Source organism: Zootoca vivipara, chromosome 16, assembly GCF_965207765.1.
Source record: "Zootoca vivipara chromosome 16, rZooViv2.hap1.1, whole genome shotgun sequence".
Taxonomy (NCBI): Eukaryota; Metazoa; Chordata; class Lepidosauria; order Squamata; family Lacertidae; genus Zootoca; species Zootoca vivipara.
This window is the reverse complement of record NC_142599.1, coordinates 8,120,173-8,132,744: the sequence shown is the minus strand read 5'-3', so window position 1 is coordinate 8,132,744 and position 12,572 is coordinate 8,120,173. Positions and strand designations below refer to the sequence as shown.

The 12,572-nt window shown below is 43.9% G+C and overlaps 1 protein-coding gene across 4 annotated transcripts in view; it reads right to left on the bottom strand.

Annotated features, from left to right (window-relative positions):
* Positions 1–12,572, bottom strand: part of ADGRD1 (adhesion G protein-coupled receptor D1) — a 255,643-nt gene that overhangs the window by 11,027 nt on the left and 232,044 nt on the right. The window lies entirely within an intron of this gene.

Below are 12,572 nucleotides of genomic sequence, written 5' to 3'. Positions count from 1 at the left end.
TATTGATCACCATATTCTGCCAGACAAGGTCTTCAGCAGATACCATCTTACCAGGAGGTCCACATGATATAAGAATCAAGCTTTAGCATTGCAGTACCTATCCTTCAGAACTCCTGCCCGTTACTGCTACTAATCCTACTACTTCTCCTTTCCCCTTTTCTTTTACCGGTATTTTGTTTATCTCCTGACCTTCCTCCTCAAGATGCCCAGAGCAGAAAACACATCAGTAACAAAATAATATAATTAAAATATCTAAAACAGAGTTTACAAAATCTTTAAAACACCTACTCTTGAAGGAAATAATTTCAGGGTTGCCAAGAATAGTATCTCTTGGCTATCAAATGCCTGGGTAAATAGGAATTTTTTTTATAAATTCATCCTAAAAGTTAATAATGAGGGGGAAAGAGAAACCTCGCTAGGGAGGGCATTTCACGAATGGGGAGCCACCACCAAGAAGGCCCTATCACAGGTCACTGCCAGCCAGACAACCTCCAGTGCCAGCACCACAAACAGCCCCCCCCCAAGCCAAGATGGTTGATAGCTCTTGAAAGCTAATGTAGATGCTATGCTAAAATCCACTGCTGCTTCTGAAAACAGGAGCCATATCTCCAGCACCTCCTTCCTCTTCAGAATTTCTAGTCTCATAAAATCTACCAATATCTTCGCCTTCCTGCTACTTTTCATCACTACCTGCCACTGGAGGCATGTTGGCATGTCACAACATGGGCAAGTCACAATAATCAAAAGAAGGTCTATATCAGGCATCCCCAAACTTCAGCCCTCCAGATGTTTTGGACTACAATTCCCATCTTCCCTGACCACTGATCCTGTTAGCTAGGGATCATGGGAGTTGGAGGCCAAAACATCTGGAGGGCCGCAGTTTGGGGATGCCTGGTCTATATGTACAGCTGCCATTTTTCATGATAGATGTGTGTTCACCTTGGAGCAGGTGACAGCTCTTCAACTAAAAGAGAGCCGGAGACCTACTCTTTGTATTTTTAAAATGTCATTTGTAGGCCACTTAATTTTAAATAAAACCTCAAAGTGGCTTACAAAGAATATAAAATATGCATTAGAATTGTCAGTAAGTCACAAGTCAAAGCAAGTTTGTTTATTAAAATCAAAATATAAATGAAACCAACCATATGTGTGTGTGTATGTTTGTTTGTGTGTGTATGCTAATGCGGATTTTGAAGAAACTCGAACTCAGAACGCAAGGGAGAAATGTGCTAAGAGGAAGGTACACTTGGCAAATCCACACTGTGATCAACTCCCACCTGGGAACCAATGTCCCCACTGTGGAAGGATGTGAGGATCCAGAATTGGCCTCCACAGTCACTTACGGACTCACTGTTAAAACCATGTTTATGGAAGACAACCTTACCTGGGTACGAGTGATAGAAGAAGAAGAAGAAGAAGAAGAAGAAGAAGAAGAAGAAGAAGAAGAAGAAGAAGAAGAAGAAGAAGATGCTAAAGTTACAGATCACACACACACACAAGCTAAAGTTACATATTAAAATATATTTAACTAAAGTAAGACAAGTCAGCTGAACATTCAAGAGAATACGTCCCAAAAGCCAACACCCTCCTCAGAGGCTGTGGCCCTGTGGCACATTTTAAAGGGTCTCTGTATAACATCTAGATGACCCTGTGCTCCCTGGACTAAATGTGAAAAGAGAAGCAACTGATTTTTGAAGGATTAGCCACGCTGGCTTTTAATCAACACCATGACACTCTAAGGAGGGCATATTTATGCTCACAGAACGTAGGAGGAAGTAAATCAATACCACTTTCAGAAAGGAGTCATTTTATGGGGGGGACATTAGCCTGCCTTATATCAGAGTACCCTGTTTCCATGCTTGGCATACAATTACTCATCAACTATCTAAAGCACTGTGCTTAACTGACTGACAAATTATTGTGGAAACTGGGTCTCATCAATTCCACCGCATTCTATAAGCATGTGGATTTCCTAGCTGGTTTGATGCATGGCTTCCCCCCCCCCCTACTGTGGGTGAGAAAACTGGCTAGTCTTTATGTAGGTATAACATGCATAGGACAAGAACAGAAGCCACCAGCAGACAGGGTGATGGGGTGCCGGCGCTCACCTAACCTCCTGACTGCTGAGTCATTGTAGCTTACAGTGACTCAGTTGTTGGGAGGTCAGTTGAGTCCTGCCACCTCATCTTACCTCTATGGTGGCAGAATCCAAGAGTTTTTTCACAAGAGTGGCAACTTTTCACAATAGGATCATTGGAGAGGTTTGGAGTGAAATTATGGAGAGGCAGCAACCATGTCAACTCAGATAATGTCTGGAATGGGCCTTCAAATGGACTAAAAGAGCCATCCAATTCATCCTGTTGATTTCTGGTAGGAGCATCCACCCATCAAGGGCCTTCCAGTCTGTGCATACTGGGAACCTTCTGAACACAAGACCAGGCTCTGCTGTTTGATGTTTCAGCTAATGTTAGAAAGCAAAAGTCTGAATGTAAGGGCACCCGCATAATGCGATTCAAGGCGTGAGAACAAAAGGGTGTGTGTGAATCTTTTAAATTAAATAACTGAGATCTAAGGAGGCTTAGTTCTCACAGCACACCCTTAGCAAACAAATCATTTTGTGCTTGATTCAAAAGGAGACACTACAAAACTGTGCAGGGCTCTTCCTTTCAGTGGAATAGAGAAATCTGGGTCACAGAAGAAAGGCTGGATGAGATTCTTTGTATAGATTAGAAATTCTGTTGCCCTTGACTGAAATATCACTCTACAAATAATTCTGAATGCTCAGCTAGGAATAGAAAGGAGATTCGGTGAGCGCCGAGGACAGTTGTTCATAATTTGTTTTTTTTTTAATAAAAAAAATGCTAGAAACATATAACATAATCAAAAGGACACCTTGATCAAGGAGATTGTAAAGTATAATGCAGCAGCTGCAACAGACACAGGTGCCTTCTTGGTAGACACTTACCTAACATTTGGGCACCTGCAGAAGTGCCTGTGCAGATGGACAGAGAAGTTCATACAAGAAAAGATGGGTGCTTTGGATCAGTGGTGCTCAAAGTGGTTGGGGCACTTCAGGGACCAAATATGGTGCCAGTCTCTGGCACAATGGTGTAGGTAGTTCACGTCTTGACATCTCCAAGTAGGACTGGGAAAGACCCTAGTCTGAAACCCTGGTGAGCTGCCATAAATCATGGTGGAGTCTAGACTTTAGCTTATTGTCTACACCAGGCATCCCCAAACTTCGGCCCTCCAGATGTTTTGGACTACAATTCCCATCATCCCTGACCACTGGTCCTGTTAGCTAGGGGTCGTGGGAGTTGTAGGCCAAAACATCTGGAGGGCTGCAGTTTGGGGATGCCTGGTCTACACTGTATATAATAGTGAGCTAGATAGACCAAAGGTCTGACTCAGTATAAGGAAGCTTCCTACAATCCTCACCATGCAACCAATTCCATCCTTATGGAACAGTTACAAGGGGGTTGAGGCTGAACATTCCAAAAACAATAAAAGCACAGTCAAATAAGCCAAACCAAACAATCAGCAATCTTTTTTAAAAAATGATGCAATGCAACGGTCATTTTGTTTAGTGCTAGCAAAGCCCTGCGGAATTCTGTCAGGGCATACAGGTTGTTTTCCAGGGCATTTCAAAGTGGCATTCAATACTGTCTACTCCATTCCTCCTTCTTCCCTTCCTTTATTTAATGCTTCCCCTTTAGTCCTTTCAATATCAGATAGCAAGCGAGAACACCTGCCTGCCCAACTTCTATTAGAAAGAAATCTCACCACTCGAGGGACGCCAACTCTATTGCAAACAGGAACGTGGCCCATAACTCACAAATCAATTTTATTTGCTAGATGTGTTTGTAACTAATCCTTCTGAAGGTGGCTGACCTCCACCACTTCAGCCATTCCATCTGCTCAGAGATGCTGCTCAGCCCTATAAACCAAGGTTATATAAAGAATCGAGGAAAGATGGAAGTTTTCCTGGAGCAGCTTATCAAAACCAGTACCTTGACCAATATGTTTTTAGCTGACTGTTCCTTATTTAGGATTTGTTCAACAAATATTAGCTCAGCTCAGCTACAGCTGTGACGATTGCCTAACAGAATTCTATCAAGAGGCACACTCGGCAGTATTTCACAGACGAAAATCCTCATAACACCTCTATTCACATATCAGGATTGCCACCCAAGGTCTTTCCAGGACCTCTATTGCATGTTGCAGAAGGATCTAGACTATAGAGATTTGGGGGAAGCAAGGAACCATATCTAGAAATGGGGGATAAATTTGATCGAGCTCACATTAAAGGTGAAGCTACCTAATTTGCACTTTCTGAAACAAGTGGCAAACTGAAAGGCAGTCATTTTTTTCAAAATTCACACTTCTCTGAATTTTGTAATGCAGTTGTCTGGTCAAATGATTTACCCCCCCCCAAAAAAAATGCTTATAGAATCACAGGCTTGTAGAGTTGGGAGGTACCCCGAGGGTCATCTAGTCCAACCCCCTGCAATACAGCTATCCCATATGAGGATCAAACCTGCAGCACCACACTGTAACCAACTGAGGCATCCAGACTAGTATAGTAAAGCATGCATTAAAATGCATTATTTAGGGAGCCACATATATAAGTACAAATCGACACCTGAGTTCCTAGCAGACAGGAGATTCTGACAACTTTATTTGGGAATGGGTGAGATTTTTGTTACTTCTCTTAAACAACTGGAAGTCAGTGAAGGACACCAATATGGATGGTTTTGAAAGAGGAGTAGACAAATTCATAGAAGGTGAGGCCGTAAGCGTCTACTAGCCATCACTGTTGGAAGCAGAATGCTGGAAACTGCAGGCAAGGAGAGCTTTGTTATGCTCAGGCCTCACTTTTGGGCTTCCTCTTCTGCTTTTCTACTGTGAAAACAGAATATTGTACTAGGCGAGCCTTTGACCTGATCCATCAGATTTATAATAATAATAAAATAATAATTTATTATTTATACCCCACCCATCTGGCTGCATCTCCCCAGCCACTCTGGGCGGCTCCCAATTGAATATTAAAACAACACAGCATTAAATATCAAAAGCTTCCCTAAACAGGGCTGCCTTAGATGTCTTTTAAAATTAGGATAACTGCTTATTTCCTTGACATCTGGTGGGAGGGCGTTCCACAGGGTGCGCGCCACTACCGAGAAGGTCCTCTGTCTGGTTCCCTGTAACCTCACTTCTCACAATGAGGGAACCGGCAGAAGGCCCTCGGGGCTGGATCTTAGTGTCCGGGCTGAACGGTGGGGGTGGAGATGCTCCTTCAGGTATACAGGACCGAGGCCGTTTAGGGGTTTAAAGGTCAACACCAACACTTTGAATTGTGCTCGGAAATGTTCTTCTTATATATAGATGAAAATTTAGAAAGGATTATTTACATATTTATTATTTCATAAAATTTATATACTGCTTGATTGTCAAAAGGACCTCAAGGTGGTTTACTATACATTGAATAAGAATGCAACACCTCTCACCCAGATGGGGGAGACTGTGACCATTAGACCTACGTGTCTGCTCTATCTCACTGTTGGCAGGCCTCTCCAAGGCCTCTGATCTCCTTTCTCAAAGTTCTTTATCTTTAAACCAGGTTTGGTCTGGACAGATCTTCAAATAGAGGACAGCTTCAAATAGAGGAATGTTCTCTGAATAGACCTTCAAACAGAGGGCTGTCCTTTGAAAAGTAAGACTCCTCTTAAGTTCTTGTAAGTCACCATGTTCCAAAACATTGATGCTTTGTTGGGAAGAGGGTGTTTTCTTTCTCTGAATGATGCTTTCAGTAGAGGCAGGAAGAGAGAGAAAGATAGAGAGAGGAAGGCATTCATCTTTGCATGCTTTTGTCACCTAGGAAAACAGAGCAGGGGACTCTGTTCACTGTTAGGGAATTAAAGGTCAAATCCCCACCATCTGGTGGAAGTTGGAAGGCGGTCAGTCATGGTAAGTAGATTTTCAGAAAGAGAGAGAAACTGGTACTCAGTTGGCCTCTGCTTCCTATTAAAGAGAACCATCCTGTGAACTATGAAGATCAGGGCAGCAACAAAAGCATCTGCCGAGGACCTACACCTTAATAGGGGGCCCATAGAAAAGAGCCCCCGGAGCTGCTCCAGTGAGAATGTCGAGTCACTTGTGGAAGTGGGAACTGTGGATCTCCAGAACTAGGAACCAACTCTGGCAGATATATGGGGGGTGGGTGCCTAATGTTTAAGGCAATTCAAGCATGATAATAAAGGAGTGCAATTTCCATACATGACACAAGGCAAACTTGGATGTGCAGAGGAAATGGGGGGGGGTAAGGAAAGGAAGAGCCACTACAAGATAAATGATGCTACATTTCATTTTTACATTTTTAAAACAGTGGTGTGGGGGTGGGGACTCAGAGAAGCACAGCAGGAGTGATGATGTATTGCAGGCATCCCAAAACTTCGGCCCTCCCGATGTTTTGGATTACAATTCCCATCATCCTTGACCACTGGTCCTCTTAGCTAGGGATCATGGGAGTTGTAGGCCAAAACTTCTGGAGGGCCGTAGTTTGGAGATGCCTGATGTATTGCGTGTGAAGGCACCCAAGCTCCAAAGTTCCCAGGAGAACAATAAAGACCCAGACACAAAGTATTTTGGTTTTTGGGTTGAAATAGGCCACAACTTTGTTGGTTACAGATGTGAGCAGTTTGGCTTAGGCATTGGGGTGAAGCCAGGCTATATTTTGACTCCTGCCCATCTGCAGGGAATCCACTTATGGGTAAACCACTGATAGGGTGCGCCCTATGACTTACATCGAATAGGGGCACCCTAGCCCACGTTCAAGCATCAGACAGGATTCACACCCCGGATCCCTTTAACAGGATACCCATACTGAGGAGGGGCAGGCAAAGACAACAACCTCCCCTCCATCAAACAAAGGCTTACCAAATGCCTAACCTCACAAAAGTTGTGACAATTGCTACTAGGTACGTGAAAACCAAATGGCTGGTGCCAAATTGCCAAGAGGAAAAATTCCTACCAAGTCCCAACAATATTTGTTGTTGTTGTTTAGTCATTTAGTCATGTCCGACTCTTCGTGACCCCATGGACTAGAGCACGCCAGGCACTCCTGTCTTCCACTGCCTCCCGCAGCTTTTATATGCCTGTTGATTTTGTCCATTGAGTTTTCTTGTCAGGGATACTGGAGTGGCTTGCCGGTTCCTGCTCCAGGTGGATCACGTTTAGTCAAAACTCTCCACTATGACCTGTCCGTATTGGGTGGCCCTGCACGGCATAGCTCATAGCTTCTCTGAGTTATTCAAGCCCCTTTGCCACGACAAGGCAGTGATCCATGAAGGAGCCCAACGATATGGCAACCAACAATTGTCCATAGCAAGGTCATATCAGAGCAGAGCATGAAAAGAGGGTGGCTGGGTTGGGAGATCCAGCGATGGGGCGAGTGAGAGGGGGCTGGCTGGCCATGACACGGGTTGAATCTTCTGCGGCCACACACACTCCTGAAGCTGATTGGGCTGGGGGTCGTCCTACAGGGTGCAGATCTCCCAGCAATGATGAGGCAGCCAGCATGACATAGGAGGGAGGCAGAACCCTCCGCCCCTAAGCCAGGTATACTATTGAGACGCAGCTGCCCGGCCGCAACACCGCCCACCGGGAAAAGATTAGTGGACTTCCAGAGTGATGGCAATATCATCGAGATTACTTTGGTGGGTTTCCCTAGTGAATGAAGCAATCACAGAGCTTTCAAGTTTTACTATTGTTCATTCCACACGAACATAAAGGAATTTAGTGAATGAAGGCAGCTTTATACCATGACTGTCAGCGGACCCTAACAAATTGGGTGCTATGCTATGTATTACTACTGCATGTGTGCACGAATGATCAACATAGCTGGCTGCATGTTTAGACCTTGTCATTCTGGGTCCCTGCCCTTCTGCATTAACTCCTACACCACTCTATGAGACCCTAGGCCTTCCTTCCTTCCTTCCCTCTCACTCTCTTTTAAAATTATGTGAGGAACTAAGCTGAAAGAGGATAATGGCAGATGCATTGCATCTCTGTGCGCAGTAGCAAAGTAAAAAAAAAAAAAAACTATGCTCCTTGTAAGATGGTACAACTTGCCATGAAATGTGATACATTAAAGACGTTGCCAGAAATTGCCAGGCTAGCATCCTTGGCCCTATTTATAATCCAAGGACTCTGTGTCAGCTTTATGGAGAATCAGAAGACTAATATCAAAGTTATGCTGTTGCATAAAGTAAACACTCATTCAAACAAGCACCTTGCACTGCTCCATGGGCAGTGGCATAAATCACGGGTGGAACCTGGTGGCTCGCTTAGCAGCACAGAGCTTGATATGCATATATCTCTTTGCACCATTCTCCCAAAGCAAAAAAATGAAAAAAAAATACTGGGTAATTATTAACAGGAGGGAAGAATCTGTATTTTTGGATGCAGTACTCTTCATGGCTCAGGATGTGATTTTTCAACTCCCCAACGCATATTCTATATTCTAGAATTTTTTATGTCTTCATTTCTCTTTTTAAATAAAGCTCTGGCATCCAAACTTAAAAATGATGCCAGTCTGTGCTCTATCTTTTCGCTGCACAACTGACAAAACAAGAGCATCATGCCTGAGCAAATAACAGTCCAGCCCAAGTTGTGTATTTTTAAGTCCTGTAGATTCCTATGGGAGATTTAACTATCTCCCATTAATGGAACTGAAAATTTGCTTCACTTTGGCTGGCTCATACTGACAGCCCTTATCATAGCAATCCAGTGAAAACATTCCAGACTATGACTGTTCAAAACAGCACAAGGTGGGAATAACAATTAGCACGGAGCTGAATTTTGATGAAGTTTGGTTCTGGCTGCAAGATGTCTGGAGCAGGGATGGCAACAAACCTCCAGGAACTCATATCTCATATCATCCCCTAAGAGAGCTTAATCTATATTCAGAACCCTCACCTGCCCAAGCCCTTGAGCACAGCCAGGTGTTCAAGCTCTCCAGGGGGCCTCTTAAGTCACCTTTTCATCTGCTTCTTTTGTTGCTAATGTGCTTTTTCGGTTGCCGTTTAGAAACCAGGAAAACAGACAACATGATGTGAAAGCTATGGTTTTATAGCTATAATGGGGAATCTGTGGCAGGCTGGAGCCATGCACAACTGCAGCCTCCTCTTCCTTTGACGACCAGTTGCTAAATGCAGGGAGGGCATTTATTAGCTGGAGCAGGACAGAGGGTGCCTTGCAGTTCCTATGAGACAGGAGTTCTAGAGATTTGGCGCCCTCCTTTTTGTCCACTGCTAAAACAAGATATCCCCTTCATGGATCAATGCCTTGTCGTGGCGAAGGGGCTTGAATAACTCAGAGAAGCTATGAGCTATGCCATGCAGGGCCACCCAAGATGGACAGGTCATAGTGGAGAGTTTTGACTAAACGTGATCCACCTGGAGAAGGAACTGGCAAGCCACTCCAGTATCCCTGCCAAGAAAACTCCATGGACAAAGACAACAGGCATATAAAAGTTATGACGCTGGAAGATGAGCCCCTCAGGTCGGAAGGCGTCCAACATGCTACTGAGGAAGAGCGGAGGACAAGTACAAGTAGATTCAGAGCTGATGAAGCGGCTGGGCCAAAGCCGAAAGGACGCTCAGTTGCGGATATGCCTGGAAGCGAAAGGAAAGTCCGATGCTGTAAAGAAAAATATTGCATAGGAACCTGGAATGTAAGAACCATGAATGGAGGTAAGCTGGATGTGGTCAAAAATGAGATGACAAGAATAAATATCGACATCCTGGGCATCAGTGAACTAAAATGGAAGGGAATGGGCGAATTCAGTTCGGGTGACTATCATATCTACTACTGTGGGCAAGAATCCTGTAGTAGAAATGGAGTGGCCCTCATAGTCAACAAAAGAGTGGCAAAAGCTGTAATGGGATGCAATCTCAAAAATGACAGAATGATCTCGATACGAATCCAAGGCAGACCTTTTAACATCACAGTAATCCAAGTTTATGCACCAACTACCGGAGCTGAAGAAAGTGAAATTGACCAATTCTATGAAGACCTACAACACCTTCTAGAAATGACACCAAAGAAGGATGTTCTTCTCATTACAGGGGATTGGAATGCTAAAGTAGGGAATCAAGAGATAAAAGGAATAACTGGCAAGTTTGGCCTTGGAGTTCAAAATGAAGCAGGGCAAAGGCTAATAGAGTTCTGTCAAGAGAACAAGCTGGTCATCACAAACACTCTCTTCCAACAACACAAGAGACGACTCTACACATGGATATCACCAAATGGGCAGCATCGAAATCAGATTGATTATATTCTCTGCAGCCAAAGATGGAGAAGCTCTATACAATCAGCAAAAACAAGACCTGGAGCTGACTGTAACTCAGATCATCAGCTTCTTATAGCAAAATTCCAGCTTAAACTGAAGAAAGTAGGAAAAACCACTGGGCCAGTAAGATACAATCTAAATCAAATCCCTTATGAATACACAGTGGAAGTGAGGAACAGGTTTAAGGATTTAGATTTGGTGGACAGAGTGCCTGAAGAACTATGGATGGAGGCTCGTAACATTATACAGGAGGCAGCAACGAAAACCATCCCAAGGAAAAGGAAATGCAAGAAAGCAAAATGGCTGTCCAACGAGGCCTTACAAATAGCGGAGGAGAGGAGGCAAGCAAAATGCAAGGGAGATAGGGAAAGATACAGGAAACTGAATGCAGATTTCCAAAAAACAGCAAGGAGAGACAAGAGGGTCTTCTTAAATGAGCAATGCAAAGAAATAGAGGAAAACAATAGAATGGGGAAAACCAGAGATCTGTTCAAGAAAATTGGAGATATGAAAGGAACATTTCGTACAAAGATTACCATAATCAAGGACAAAAGTGGTAAGGACCTAACAGAAGCAGAAGACATCAAGAAGAGGTGGCAAGAATACACAGAGGAATTATACCAGAAAGACATGGAGGTTTCGTACACCCCAGGTAGTGTGGTTGCTGACCTTGAGCCAGACATCTTGGAGAGTGAAGTCAAATGGGCCTTAGAAAGCACTGCTAATAACAAGGCCAGTGGAAGTGATGATATTCCAGCTGAACTATTTAAAATTTTAAAAGATGATGCTGTTAAGGTGCTACACCCAATATGCCAGCAAGTTTGGAAAACTCAGCAATGGCCAGAGGATTGGAGAAGATCAGTCTACATCCCAATTCCAAAGAAGGGCAGTGCCAAAGAATGCTCCAACTACCGCACAATTGCGCTCATTTCACACGCTAGCAAGGTTATGCTTAAAATTCTACAAGGCAGGCTTAGGCAGTATGTGGACCGAGAACTCCCAGAAGTGCAAGCTGGATTTCGAAAGGGTAGAGGAACCAGAGACCAAATAGCAAACATGCGCTGGATTATGGAGAAAGCTAGAGAGTTCCAGAAAAACGTCTACTTCTGCTTCATTGACTATGCAAAAGCCTTTGACTGTGTCGACCACAGCAAACTATGGCAAGTTCTTAAAGAAATGGGAGTGCCTGATCACCTCATCTGTCTCCTGAGAAATCTCTATGTGGGACAAGAAGCTACAGTTAGAACTGGATATGGAACAACTGAGTGGTTCAAAATTGGGAAAGGAGTACGACAAGGTTGTATATTGTCTCCCTGCTTATTTAACTTATATGCAGAATTCATCATGCGAAAGGCTGGACTAGATGAATCCCAAGCCGGAATTAAGATTGCCGGAAGAAATATCAACAACCTCAGATATGCAGATGACACAACCTTGATGGCAGAAAGTGAGGAGGAATTAAAGAACCTTTTAATGAGGGTGAAAGAGGAGAGCGCAAAATATGGTCTGAAGCTCAACATCAAAAAAACCAAGATCATGGCCACTGGTCCCATCACCTCCTGGCAAATAGAAGGGGAAGAAATGGAGGCAGTGAGAGATTTTACCTTTTTGGGCTCCTTGATCACTGCAGATGGTGACAGCAGTCACGAAATTAAAAGACGCCTGCTTCTTGGGAGAAAAGCAATGACAAACCTAGACAGCATCTTAAAAAGCAGAGACATCACCTTGCCGACAAAGGTCCGTATAGTTAAAGCTATGGTTTTCCCAGTAGTGATGTATGGAAGTGAGAGCTGGACCATAAAGAAGGCTGATCGCCGAAGAATTGATGCTTTTGAATTATGGTGCTGGAGGAGACTCTTGAGAGTCCCATGGACTGCAAGAAGATCAAACCTATCCATTCTGAAGGAAATCAGCCCTGAGTGCTCACTGGAAGGACAGATCGTGAAGCTGAGGCTCCAATACTTTGGCCACCTCATGAGAAGAGAAGAATCCTTGGAAAAGACCCTGATGTTGGGAAAGATTGAGGGCACTAGGAGAAGGGGACGTCAGAGGACAAGGTGGTTGGACAGTGTTCTCGAAGCTACGAACATGAGTTTGACCAAACTGCGGGAGGCAGTGCAAGACAGGAGTGCCTGGCGTGCTATGGTCCATGGGGTCACGAAGAGTCGGACACGACTAAACGACTAAACAACAACAACAAAAAACAAGATATATAGTAAAA